The sequence below is a fragment of the Oratosquilla oratoria genome, chromosome 4, assembly GCF_046742065.1.
Source record: "Oratosquilla oratoria isolate Oo_2021 chromosome 4, ASM4674206v1, whole genome shotgun sequence".
NCBI lineage: Eukaryota > Metazoa > Arthropoda > Malacostraca > Stomatopoda > Squillidae > Oratosquilla > Oratosquilla oratoria.
The window spans coordinates 3,035,015-3,049,907 of record NC_134780.1 but is presented as its reverse complement, the minus strand read 5'-3'; positions in this window follow the sequence as shown (position 1 = coordinate 3,049,907).

Sequence of the window (14,893 nt, the reverse complement as noted above, 5' to 3'; positions counted from 1 at the left end):
AGCAAAACTTGAGCTACAGACAGAACAAAGAAGAGAGAGAGAGGAGACTTGATAACTATTTATAGAATCACGAAATGCATAGTAACTATTGATAGAGAGGATCTAATAAAATGGGATAGTAGAGATACAAGAGGACACGGAAAGAAAATCAAGAAAAACAGTTACATAAAGACCTGAAAAAGAACCGCTTTCCCTACAGGAAAATAGACGTTTGGAACAAGTTAGATGAAAATGTGGTGTATGCAAAAACGATACACGATTTTAAAAACAGTCTAGATAAAACGAGATATGAAGACGGGACACACACGAGCATAGCTCCCCTTCCCGTAAAATACAACTAGGTGAATACAAATAGGTAAATACATACACACGCACAAACACACACACAGTAAGAGGCAGGACCCAGCAACCCAATGAGTTGCTCCTTTCCTGTACATTACAATTGGGTAAACACACACACACACACACACACACACACACACACACACACACACACACACACACACACACACACACACACACACACACACACACACACACACACACACACACACACACACACACGGTTGGTAGAGTCCCAGACTGTCAGTACGGCGGTGCCGGCGGTACCTGGTTCGAATCCTGCCCAGGGCTGAAATAATTTCAGTATCGCTGCGCTTCGAGTCGTTACTCCAACTCTCGTGGGCGGGGAGTTGGGTGTGTGTGTGCGTGTAAAGTCAAAGCATTACCCATAGATCGGTCATACGAGTTCTGAGCTCTCTTCTGGGAGGGAAATAGCTGTCGATCACGAGTCCAACCCGTGATCCAAAGACCAAGGTGAATCACACACACACACACACACACACACACACACACACACACACACACACACACACACACACACACACACACACACACACACACACACACACACACACACACACACACACACACACACACACACACACACACACACACACACACACACACACACACACACACACACACACACACACACACACACAACCTCGTGGCGTGGTGGTTATTAGTTCTCGCCTGCATCCTTTTGTTAGGGATTTCTTAATTTTAGATTCCCATCTGTATTTCCTTCTTTCCAATGATATTGTTTCTTCAGAGAGGAATGCAGAGCTATGGATATGGCCATGAGATCCTGGTTGTCATGACAACTGTGTGTGAAGTGGCTTCGTCACAAACCGGGCCTCCCTCCCATGGAGTCAGGGTCAAAAGAAAGTTTTTATAATTAAATATAATCGAAACTGAAAACAATATATCTAAACTTCCTAACATCCGTACGATTAATTCTTACACGAGTTGCCAGGCACTAGAAAATGTTTTTCGTATTTCTATAAATTTCCGAAACATATTTCTTCTTTCTATGAATGCCGTAACACGTTTATTATGGAATAGTATTTTGCTATGATACAGCCTAAGAGAGAATGCAGGTCATTGTCAAGACAAAACTGCTTTTGAACGAGTTTTCAGACATAAGTTTCATTGTTTTTATTTCTGTCATATCCCAAGTTATATTTCTTCTCTTGATACATTTTACTATATACTTGATCATCCATTTCAAATACTATATTCCTGTAATACAGCCTGGTAGTGCTAAAAAAAGAATCATCACCCAAATAATTCGAGTTATCAAGCACCAAAATTTGATTTTTATGATTCTTCTTTTCATTAATCATATGATAAGATTATTTGTTCTGTAAATTTAGAATACTATATTGCTATAATACAACCTGATAGTGATAAAAATAAATTCTTATAGTAAGTATTTGGGCAAAGGTAGATTTGGTAACATCACCTAATGTAAGTGTCGGCGATCGTGATTTCCGACATGTACAGTAAGGTGTCAGAACAGACGCGTTTTGGTACTTTGGGAAAATGGCCACGATTCGGAAATTTTTGTCAATCTCGCCACCTTCAAAGGTCACTCCACTCTACCTTCCTTCACTTTCACCTACTTCTTTCAACTTCTGGTCATCGCTGTTTTTAACTAGCTCCGACTGCCGCATTCTGGTAAGCCAATGGAACTTCCAGCTCCAATTTTACGTCATCGAGAAACGTTGCATCATCCAGGAAAATATCCACTTCCTTAAACAGAGCTTTGTTTTCTACGTTGCCTAAAACGTGTCATATTTATTCAATACATGTTTTATAATGGAGTAATGTACATTAAACCAATTATGCAAACAGAGAACATGGCCGAATCACAGCGTAGTAGCTAATGAATATACGGTTATGTTACTCAGTCAGGTCTGTTGCGGAATTCGTGTTGAGACCCTTCGTTTAACCTTGAGTCCTTCACTCACTGGCTTGATCTGGATTGGTGTCGTCTCCGGTTAGAACCAGTCCGAGAGTACCTGGTCTTGTGGGTTCTCGACTCATTACAGCAAGATTTTGTCTCTCTCTCTCTCTCTTTCTCTGTGTGTGTGTGTCTTTGTACTTATGTATGTGTTTGTGTTTGTGTTATGTTCTTGTTTGTGTATGCGGTTGGCGCTCGCGTTTCCATTCGTGTGCGTGCGTATATTTACCAAACTAACACACGGAAGAGGAAATACACTCGTGAGGTTCTGTTTTTTTTTTTTTTTTTTTGTCAACTGTCATACGTAAATTTGAATACGCTTACAGTTTTAGCTTGGGCTAAAACTGGGTGCTATTATCAGCCAAATCTTTGATGCGAATTTTTTTCGTGTGTCAACAAAGTAAAATTAAAGTCTTACAAAATTTGGAGAGTTGTTTAGTTATCTTTTAGGTGAGCTCTGGGTTGCGCGTGGCGAAAAAAACAAAAACTCGTTTGTGTGCCACGTTTTCCACACATGTCCATGGTCGCCCATCCCTGGGCTTCACCACATTTCAAACTATTTTAGGAATTATCGCATACGTACGGAAAACTACGTTTCTTAGCATCCTTCAGACACGCGGTTTCCAATTGTTTCCGTAAAGAACTCAAGACGCCTTTTCCTCCAAAACCAAAAGACCTTTCCTGTCAGTTTTATCCGTTCCTAAAATCTAATGACCTGAACATTACGATCAAGTCGCCTCTCTCTTCCTTCGGTCATGGCAGATCCAATGCTTTTTAATCTCCTTTTGTTCATTCTATCTACAAGGGTGAACACCAATTTGGTCACTGTTCTATTTCCTCAATATCATTTATACATATCCTTTTTTTGCTATCATACCACCGTGGCCCATGGTCATCAAGGGTAATTCATTCTATACTTTTTCTTCTTGTTTATATGGTGGAAAAAATTATGTTCCTTATTTGTTTATTTCACCTACAATTTTGCTCATGTTCATCAGGTATTCGTGTCCAAAATCCCACCCCCAAATCCTTTTGCTTTTGTGACTAATTTCCCAATAACCAATTCATTGAAGACCCTTGTTTTTACCTATTTTCAATGCTTTACAAGTTTTTGTATCATAATCGAAATTAATATTCCACAATGGGCTCCAGGTATATATACTGTCAAGGTTTTGCAACAAGATGCAGTTTCCCTCATCTTTTATTCTTCTCCATAGCCATTGTATCGTCTGTAAGCATGTTAATATACTTTGTCGTATTAACTATAACGTCATTTTCGTAGTGTGGGACTCCGCCTGTTTTATGTTCCATCATGACAACTTACTTTTCACTGATGTTTTCGTGTACCAGTGTTTCAGGAAATAATTCATCCAATCAACGTCTTCCAATATGTTCCTATTTCTAATAATGTCTACTGTGAGGTACTTCGACGAATTCCTTCACTATATCTACTGTAAGTACCCACAGTCCACTCAACCCTCTCATACACTGTACCGACCGTTCTTGTGTAATTTGTTAGGCTTAACATGCATAATTCTTTTAGCTCTCAAACCGAATTGGTCCTCTACAAAAACGTTCATCCCTTCAAGGTATGTAACCCAGCTATCTTTCATAAATCTTCCACGTGTTTTTTTTTGTATCGTGGTGGTCAGGGACAACGGTCTATAGCTCTATAGTTCCTTTTTACTTCCTTAATGAACTGGTAGAGCATTAGCGCTACTCCAGTCCTATGGTACCATTCCACATAGATTGCGAATCTTATCTGTTAATTTATTTTGCGATTGTAAATTTTCATTCTGAATTTATCTCGTTCAAGGTTTCTAATGCTATCCTTATCTGTTTCACCCCATCCACAAATATTTGTGTAAACGTATTTATTTGTCCGTTCCTGTTTGGATCATTGATATTGATTTTCACTTTCATGTACATTTTCAGACAAAAAAAAAAAAATAATAATAAATAAATAAATAAATAAATAAATAAATAAATTTCTGGTGAGACCATTTTTTTTTTCTTTATCAAATTGTAGTATACAGGAAGGGAGCTACACTCGTGGGGTATTGGCTCTTATTCTCCAATTATCATATCTCTTTAAACTCGTTTTATATTCATGTGTGGTTCCAGTTTGTGCTATATCATTTAACTCGTGACCACGACCTTCTGATGTTTTGCTCGGAGCGATTGCCTACCACAACCTATGGCGGGTGACTCGCATCATACCTGGCGTCGTATTTGGGTAAGCGCGTTAGCAGGTTTGGTTAAAATTATCAACCTTTTACTCTGCAGCTCGTAGCAAAACAGCCCCCACTCAAAGAAAAAAAACAAAAAAAATGGTGGTCTAAACCAGTGGTTCCCAAACTTTTTTCTGTCATTTCCCCCCTGCACCCAGTTCAACCATCCAGATTTCCCCTTTCATGTGTATGAGGGAAAGAGTAGTTAAAACACACTGCGACTATTTACTAATTTATTTTTCAAATGTACATATATACTGATAAACAGGCATTCTCTCTCTCTCTCTCAGACATGAGAAAATTCATCTGAGATTTTTTTAGTTCGTAGGTAGTATAATTATTTCCCCCCTGGTAGCTTCAAATTTCCCCCCAGGGGGAAATTTCCCCCAGTTTGGAAACCACTGGTCTAGACAATCTTTTGACAATCATCATTGATCCATGAACAATCATCGTTGTACGATAATCGTACCCAGCAAAACGTACCTTTATCCCAATTCCTTTGTTCCCTTCATTGCTATAGACACTGCAATCAAGTACCCTCTTCCTTTTCGATCCTTTAACGATGTCAGGTCTAGTGTTTGTAATCTCTCTTTATGTCTCTCTACAAGGCTGGAAATAATTTTAGATGTTGTTCTTTGTGTTCTCTCGAAAGCGTTTTTATCATCCACTCTTCTCCCATGCAGTAAACCATCAGTAGTAATATAGACACGGTAAAGGAAACATGGACTGGAGGTGAAGCTTTTATTCCTGACGTTTCGTCTATGGACTTTCTCAACTTGTTCACATGGATTTTCATCAGTAGTAAGTTTTTCAGCAGTGCGTGTCTTCCCACCATCTTAGTGATATGTTTGTTGTGACAAACTATCCTGCACCAACGCTCCCATTAATTTCTCTCCTTTCGATTTTGTAATTGTCTCATTTCCTGTTGAATAATTCAACGATGTTTTTTAAACAACCTACAGTCCGCGTCTCTTACCTTCCTCGTGAGCTTTTGCAGCATCACCAAACATGCATATCTTGTAGTCACTGTCATGTCGTTTATGTAGATTAGAAACATAACAGGAACTAATAATGTCCCTTCCCAGCCGCGGATCCAGGAATGTTATTGGCGAGCCGCTAACCGATACTTGAAAGACGCCGATATTTTAACCCCAAGAATAATGCTGTTGGCTTGGAGATTGGTCCAGAAACCTAAGTCTGTTTTGCTCGTAATTGTATATAAAATCATATATAATTCACAAATATAATTCAAATCATAAATTCTCACTAAAAAGTGTTTATCTAAGGAGAAGCAAACTCGTGATGAGCGAACAATAGTAATTGACCTTTACCATTGTTCTTCATACTCGGGGCGTTGGGGGGGGGGGCAGTGGCGGCGCCAGGAGGGGGCTTGGGGGGGCTTTAGCCCCCCCAAAAAACGTGGCCAGCCCCCCCAACTGAAATGAGCAAATTGAAAATTTAAAACACTCATTGAAATAATTTTATTAAGTGGAATTTTTAATTGCTAAAGATTTGTCAGCCATCAGTGCTAGCCCTACCATTAACCCCCTCCCCTTCTGAAATGAGGATAATATATGTGTATTATCATATTATCAAAAATTTGCTCAGCCCCCCCTTAGCCTCACCAACTAAAAATTCCTGGCGCCGCGTCTGTCCCTTATGGAACTCCGCTATTTACTACATTTCTGATATCATCTTTCACTATTGTTCTCATTTATCCACCCTTTCGGAAACTTTTCATCCATCAATATATTCCAATTTCCGTAGTAGTCGATTGTTAGGAACTTTGTCGAAGATAATTTCTAGCTCTAGATGCGCATAATCCAACTACCATTTTTTTGCAGTACATGTCACCCTCGAATAAAAACTGAAAAGGTTTGAGACACAATTAGTTTTTCCGAACCTAAAACTGAATTGATTGTCTGTCAAAATATTCATCTTCTCAAGGTATTTCATCAACCACATTTTCACATTTCACACATACAATCACGCTATCGTTCTAGTCAGGGGCACTGTAACTATTTCCTCCTTTATGATATGGTACCACGTTTGCCCTCCTTCAATCCTACTGCGCTACTCATCTTTCTAATGAACACTTAGACTGAGAGTCTTGTCTACCATTTTCTCCCTTCATTTGTTTAAGAACCAACCAGATTTTCACATTTCACACATACAATCACACTATCGTTCTAGTCAGGGGCACTGTAACTCTACTTCCTCACTTATGATATGGTACCACGTTTGCCCTCCTTCAATCCTACTGCGCTACTCATCTTTCTCATGAACACTTACACTGCGAGTCTTGTCTACCATTTTCTCCCTTCATTTGTTTAAGAATCAACCCGAGATCATATCGGGTTCTGAGGCTTTTCTCACATCCAGTGATTCTAAGATTTTTGACTTTTTTCACTTTAACGTTCATATCCTCTAACCCACAAGTATTGCACATATTTCCTTCCTCTAAAAAAAAAAAAAAAAATCTTAAAAACAAATTGGAAAATTTCATTCATTTCGACCTGAACTGATTTTCTTGAGGACCTCACTCTAACATTTAACTTGGAGATTCCTTCCATGTACACAAAATTACCATTGGTAAACCTAACAGTTTCAATTTAACCTTGCATTTATCAATGATACCTTCATGAAAATTCCTTCCCTCCTTTCTCCAGGTCCTTATGTAGTTATTTCTATCATGTTTGTATACATCCATAGCTCTAGTAGTTCCTCTCTGCCTCCATGTATTCCAAGCCTTGTCTTTGATTTCTTCAGCTATTTCATGCTCACTTTGCACAGCCTTTTCCCCCCAGTAATTATCAATACATTTCATTCAAATCCGAGTTGTAAAATTAGAGAAAGATTTTCTATTCCCTCTTATGAATTCTTCGTTGTTGGAATTGAAAAAAAAAAAAAAAAATCTGAAACTCAAGAAGTTCGCCTTCACAAAGTTGTCTGCCACGCCTGTAAGACTCATCCTTAGAACTGGTATCTCATCCTCCGGTTGGAAATCGAATGGCACAAGGTCATTTTTTCCTGTGTGTGTGCACGTGTGTATGTGTGGGTGTGTGCATGTGAGAGAGAGAAAGGGAGAGAGAGAAGGAGAGAGAGAAGGAGAGAGAGGGAGAGACAGAGAAGGAGAGGGAGAGAGAGAGAAGGAGAGGGAGAGACAGAGAAGGAGAGACAGAGAGAGAGAGACCTAACGGCTACCTAGGAAATACCACCCGCTCACGCGGGATCGGCTTGTGTGGGAGGGGAAGAATGTCTGTAAGAAAATTAAAAGATAGTAGTGTATAAAAGAGGGTTATTGCCAATAAACACTTTTCATGGGCCATTCACTAAGGGGCGATTGATGGTGGCTCGGGAGACACGGGCAGGGAACTTGGACGGCGGCGCCGACACCTGCGATTAAAATCACCAAAAGCTGAGAAAATGGTAGGTGTAGTAGTTGAGAAAGGCTGAAAAACGGAAAAATCTTTTGTGGAAGGTAAACTGAAATTAGTATGAGAGACAGAAAGGAAACTAATTTTAGTCGAAGAAAAAGTATGTGTAGATGTTTGTGCGTGGGGCGTGGTTATGTTCGTGAGAGGTGTGTATTTACCTAGTTGTAATTTACGGGAAGGAGAGCTATGCTCGTGGTGTCCCGTCTTCATATCTCATTTTATCTAGACTGTTTTTAAATTCGTGTATTGTTTTTGCACACACCACTTTCTCATCTAACTTGTTCCAAATGTCTATTACCCTGTGGGGAAAGCTGTTCTTTTTCAGATCTCTTCTACAAGTCTTGATTTTCTTTCCGTGTCCTCTTGTATTTCTACTATCCCATCTTATTAGATCCTCTTATCTTACGAAAAGTGAGTACACCCTTCACTTTCCGTGTATAGCGTTGCTGATTAGCCCCAAGTTAGGTAAAGCGGGTTGCTGATTAACACCAGGCGAGGCAATGACCATTTGGTCTTTGGCGAGACAATGGGTGATATCCGAGGCGTAGTCAAGAGAGTGATCCGTTGGCAGTGCGGGGGTAGGGGTCGGTTGTTGATTTGTGTATCTTTTTCCTTCCGAACACAGCTCTGAAAGCAGAGAATTACGTGACTCGGGAAGCGTGTGTATTTGTCAAAAGTATAAACCCGATCGCCAGCGTCAAGCGAACAGGCCAGGCGTGTGCCGAACCGGTCGGCAGCAGAAGAGACTAAAGGGCCATTTACATGGTCGAACAGTTTGACAAACCCGGTTTGTTAGGCAAGTGTTTGAAGTTATGTTTGACCGTGTGAATGGGGTATTTGGTCGTCAAACACGTTTGTCGAACGTCCTTGACACCCAAATACCCCATTCACACGGTCAAACATCACTTCAAACACTTGTTTGACAAACCGGGTTTGTCAAATCGTTTGACCGTCTAAATGCCCCTTAAGAGTGGCTTTACACGGTCTAACGGTTCGTCGAACGCGGTTCGACAGACACGTGTTTAAAGTGATGTGTGAACGTGTGAACGGGGTATTTGGGGTTTAACCAACGTGTTCGACAACCAAATACCTTGTTCACACATCACTTTAAACACGTGTCTGTCGAACCGTTAGACTGTGTGAACCCCCTCTAAAGGCCAAAATAAAATCTCCTCCCCCACGACCGGCCGGCGGATGGGAACTCAGAACTCATATATAGCATGATCTATGGATAATGCTGTGACTTTACACACACACACATTCTTGATTACACTTGGTAACAATTTTTCACAGAAGTTTTGTTTCTCTTAATTTAATGAGTGTTTTTAATGTAAAAATTTCAGCTGGTTCCAAATATGTATTTAGTTTTCTTCTACCATCGACCGTTTTCGTGATAAAAACAACTGCGTGTATGGGGTACGGAAAACATGCAATTGTCCCTTACAATTTCCCCCTTTTTCAAGTTTATGCTATAAGTATTGACGTTGTTGTTGTTGTTGTTGTCGTTCCCTAGACTGTCTGTCCGAGCAGTCCCGTCTCCCCAAGGAAGGCCACAGCCGAAACTGGGTTTTCCCACAAATCCTTTATAGAGTGTATGTTGTGTTGTTTGCGTGCATGATTGTGTATAATGCAGTCTTCCGCAGTCTTCCATTATTCCAGTATTGACGTTCTTGACCATGGGCACCAAAGGATGTAGGAACTCACCAGATTCATTCTGTTATTTGTATGTTTTCTATGTTGGACCTATGCATGTATTACATAAAACTGTGAAAGGTGCAAAGTACTGGATTGCTTATAGACTGTACTTTGGAATGAGTATGGGTGACCAAGAAATACCATGGGCCCCTCATGTGATAGGTGGAAATTGTCGATCAAATTTAGATGTATAGCTGAGAGGTGCAAGAAATGCAATGCCATTTGCTGTACCGAGAGTATGGCAAGAGCCAAAAAATCATCACGATGATTGCTACTTTTGCATGATTGACATATCAAAGTACAGAAAAGTTAAGGGAAGAAAATCCCTTCCACATCCCAGCATTTTATCCTCCATTGCACCTGTGCCACATGATGATACCTTACTGGTTCTATGGCCACCAGAAAATGCTAGTAAATCTTATAAATTTGTGAACTCTATTCTTTGTAACAGAATCAATATTGAAATCTTCTGAACATCTAGCTGTTTTCTTGTAATGCAATTACACATACAATTCATATTTATGTTCCAGTTGATAAATGCATTTTATTTTTTTCAGGTAGAGGATATGATGGAGATCTCATCAGGAGAGTGGGAAGGCTGTGACAATGAAGAAATGGATGAAATTTTTGAGCCGTGACTGAGTATTCGACCCAAACTTTCCAAATCAATGTGAATTGGATGAGCTCGTCAGGGATTTGGACCTCACTAAGTCAGGAGGTGAGGTTTTAGCATCCTGACTGAGTGAACGCAATCTGTTGGGGGAGGACTGTAGATCAACAGTATACAGGAAGCACCATGAGGAATTCGAAGTAAACTTTGATGTAAGTGAGGATCTCTGCTTCTGCAAAAATATTAATGGCTTATTTACAGCTATTGGAATTGACCATAACCCTGAACAATGGCGACTGTCCATAGATAGTTCTACAAAAACCTCAAAGTTGCTTTACTACATAATGGGGATCAGTATCCATCTCTGCCTATAGCATACTTAGTACAGATGAAGGAAGACTATGACAATGAAAAAAGGCTTCTCGAGAAAGTAAACTATGATGAGTTTAAATGGGATGTTTGTGGGGATTTTAAAATGCTCGCCTTCTTATTTGGATTACAGAGTGGATACACCAAGTATTCATGTTTTCTTTGCTTATGGGACAGTTGAGTTAATGAACACTACCAGAAAGTGGAGTGGCCCCCTCGAAATGACTTGAAGCCAGGAAAACTCAATGTTATTAGACAGCCTCTTGTAGAGCCTGCCAAAGTCAAAGGAAGCTTTGATTGGTCAGTTTGTGAATGTATCAGATCACGGTGGAAAAGCATTTCGAGAGATTTGTCGACTTTCCAAAACTATCAGAGGTTAAAGTTAGAGGTGGTATATTTACTGGTCCACAAGTTAGGAAAATGTTGAAGTCAATGCAATTTGAGAATGCAATGGATGTCGAAAGAGAGGTACGGTGTGCATTTCGAGGTATAGTTCATGGATTCCTTTGTAATAATAAAAACCCAAACTACATATAAACAAAATTTTTGGAGAAACTTCTAACTTATTAAGATCAATCAAAGTGGTATTTACATACCTGGACGAAGAAATGGTGATGAAAATACTAATCACTTTGGTAAGACCAAAATTGGAGTATGCAGCGACGACGTGGTCACCAAGTGCAAAAAAATGTATAACAAAACTTGAAAGAATACAAAGAGCAATTACGAAATTGGCACCAATGCTCTCAGAACTATCTTATGAGGAGAGGCTGGCAAAACTTGAACTATAGACATTAGAGCAAAGAAGAGAGAGAGTAGACTTGATAATTTTTTATAGAATCATGAAAGGCATGGAAATTATTGATAGAGAGGATCTAATAAAATGGGATAGTAGAGATACAAGAGGACATGGAAAGAAAATCAAGGAAGACAATTACAGAAGAGACCTGAAAATGAACAGCTTTTCCCACAGGATAATAGACATTTGGAACAGATTAGATGAGAATGTGGTGTGTGCAAAAAAGATATACGAATTAAAAAACAGTCTAGATAAAACGAGATATGGAGATGGGACACCACGAGCATAGCTCCCCTTCCCGTAAAATACAACTAGGTAAATACACACACACACATAATGGAAGGTTTGACTTTTGGCAGAAGAATATCTGATCATTTGTCCACTCTCCAAGCCGAGGCCATAGCAGTCCAAGGAGCATTACAATGTGCTCTAATATCACGAATTGGTCCTGTGGTGATCCACATAGACTCATAGTCACTAATAGGCAGCTTAGATGATATGCAGCCAAGCAACAATCTATGTCTACTGACCTCCATCCTAGCATTCCTGCTGAAGCTACACCAGCAAGGCAGGAGTGTTATGCTCAACTGGGTGTCAAATGTCGGTGTCCTATGGAATGAGCTAGCCGACACGGCAGCTGAGGTGGCATACAAAAGACCCAAGGTCGATGTCATCCCTCTCAGCAGAAATTAGTTGCAACTATGCACAAGGGCTCTTACCTAGGTACAACAGTTCCTCCTGGACAGACTGGAGGCAGAAGCGCACAAACATTTACACGCTTTTTCATCAACTAAAGTTCAATTTATTTCTAATTTTCTCTCACATCTCATTTCAGTTTGCCTCACACTAAAATTTTGTGTTTCTACAACAATGTCTGGCATCATTTTCCATTTTTTGGTTGACACTAATGCAAGCCTTTAAGTCCAAGTTTACAGAGACCACAACACAAGCCCTAATATCCCTAAAAAATGCTTGGTGGCAATAGTCCCCTTTTATACACAACTATCATTTCGTTTTCCTACAGACTTCTCTTCTCCAACAAAAACTGATCCTGTGTGTGTGGTCTGTTCTAGTTTAGTCCATAGTCCAATGTTCACTTCAGAATCCAATGAGGAACATTTCCACCTCTCCCAGTAGCTCTCTCTCTCTCTCTCTCACCACCTCGCTGGAGGCACAGCCATTGCCTTGGAACCTCCACCTCTCCCAGCTATGCAATGCATGGACATCTAGCTCAGCAGCTGTCTCTTTCTGCACCTGTAGCCACCAGTTGCTTCCCTCAGCACCCAACACCTGCCTGGTGAATGGCCATAGTCAAACCCCAGTTCCCCGTGGATTGTGCACCAAAAGTGAAACTCTACTCCTCCCTGTAAATAAACCATCCTGTACTTAGATGAAAAGTGCCAGTGTAGTCCTTACCCACTTGCTCCTGCAAAATCTAGAAAAGACTCCTAGCCTTTGCCTGGAGGGTTATAAGGCTTAGGGGACAAATGTTTCTGAATGTGGTCTTCAGTCCACAGCATCAGTATTCCTACCTTTCGTGAATGGGCCCTTGTTGTTGCAAGGTAAGCATAATTGACTTCACTGGTGCCAGTCTTTTTACAGCTACCTGGATGCCCTCCTTGTCCTTCGAGATGGCAGATACGGTGGAGTGATAGAGCTGCGGGTCCCATGCTATGGTATAAAGGGAGGGAGGAGGGTGGAGGGGAGTGGAATATGTAGGAAATGGAATGGGTGGGAGTAGTTTCTATGCCTTATTCTTTTTGGCTAACCCCCATGTAGGGGGAAAAAGCCTTTGGTATACGTATATACGTATGTACCTCCTTCAGATTGCTTGGCGACATTCATTTTCAGCTCCAAATTCATAACATTCCTTTCTTGGTCAGCAGAAGCACCAATGCCTTAGACAACATTCATGTGGAAGTGGAAAATACAGAGTGGATGTAACCATAAGAGTTGCATGGGACAGTAGCTGTTGCAGGACTGATTTAGTGAGTTATAAGAGTGGGGGCAGTAGTGGGAAAGATTTGTCTTTGTGAGTGGTGCTACACCACAGATACGGGACTTGCTAATTTTTTTTATAGTATTTTATATTGCATGCTGTGGATGTGCTGTCTTGCGACACTGCTTCTGACCTAGGGCAGTGGGTAGGATACAAGGATGACCCATCATCCAGAAGGTGCTAGATAAGAGGGAGGGAGGAGGGTCGAGGGGAGTGGAATATATAAGAAATGGAATGGGTGGGAGTGGTTTCTATGCCTTTTTCTTTTTGGCTACTCCCGTGTAAGGGGGAAAAAAGCCTTTGGTATATGTGTGTATATTGCATGATAACTCAAGTGGTTGTAAATTGACAACTAGCTGTTCATGCACTTCTCTAGTCCTTCTGCACTCCCTGACCTTAGGCACACTTTAAACAACCTCACTAGCCAATCTACTATCTTTGTCAGACACTCCACAACACACCCATCCAACCCAGGTGTCTTATAATTTTCAAAGCTCTTTGTTACTCACCTTCTTCTAGATCCTTGCTCCTTTCACTGCCACAATCAATCCCTCCTCAACTTCCTCTACATTCAATAACTCCTTGAAACGTTCTTCCCATCTTTCCCTTATGTCCTTCACTTATTGACATCTGTCCTTCTGCACCTTTTACCTTTTCCTCTCTCCCTGACATACCCCTCCTCACTCTCTCCACTTTCTTCCAAAACATTTTTTCATTCTTTCCAAAATTTTCAATCACGTTCCTGTCCCGTTTTACATCTGCCATCCTCTCTGCCTCCTTCACCTTGTTTCACTTTACTTATTGTTCCTCTCATATGCTCCCTAGTCCTACCTTGCAACTAATCCACATATGGTCACCTTTTCTCTTCTACTAACACATTCTGTACCACAACCATGCACAGTTAATGACCCGAACTTTAGGGTTTTGGTTGGAAATCTCCTTGCTTACACCTTGACTTCTTGTAGGATGAGTTACACAGCAGCATAACTGGTCCCATCGCTCCATCTCGCTTTGTTACCTTTTACAACTCGCATGGGAATCATACATATACCAAGGCTTTTTCCCCCTTACATGGGAGGTAGCCAAAAAGGAAAAGACATTAAATCATCCCCACACATTCCATCCCTGAATACACTCCACACCCCTCCACCCTCCCTCTCATCTTAGCACCTCCTGGATGACGAGTCATCCCTGCACCTTGTCCACTGCCCTGGGTCAGAAGCAGTGTTGCAAGACACAGCACATCCACAGCAAGGCCGCTTCATTAAATCGGCGACCCCCCCTCTCCGTCCCCCCATGCATAAAAGGAGAAGACGGGGAGAAATCCCTTCAGGCTGTGTCAAATTTTGCTCACACATACTACCTCACCTCAAAAGCAGTACAGGCCAGTTTCAAGGGAAAAACAAAGGAGGTCATGTTCACAAAGTACCATAATTTCTCAATGA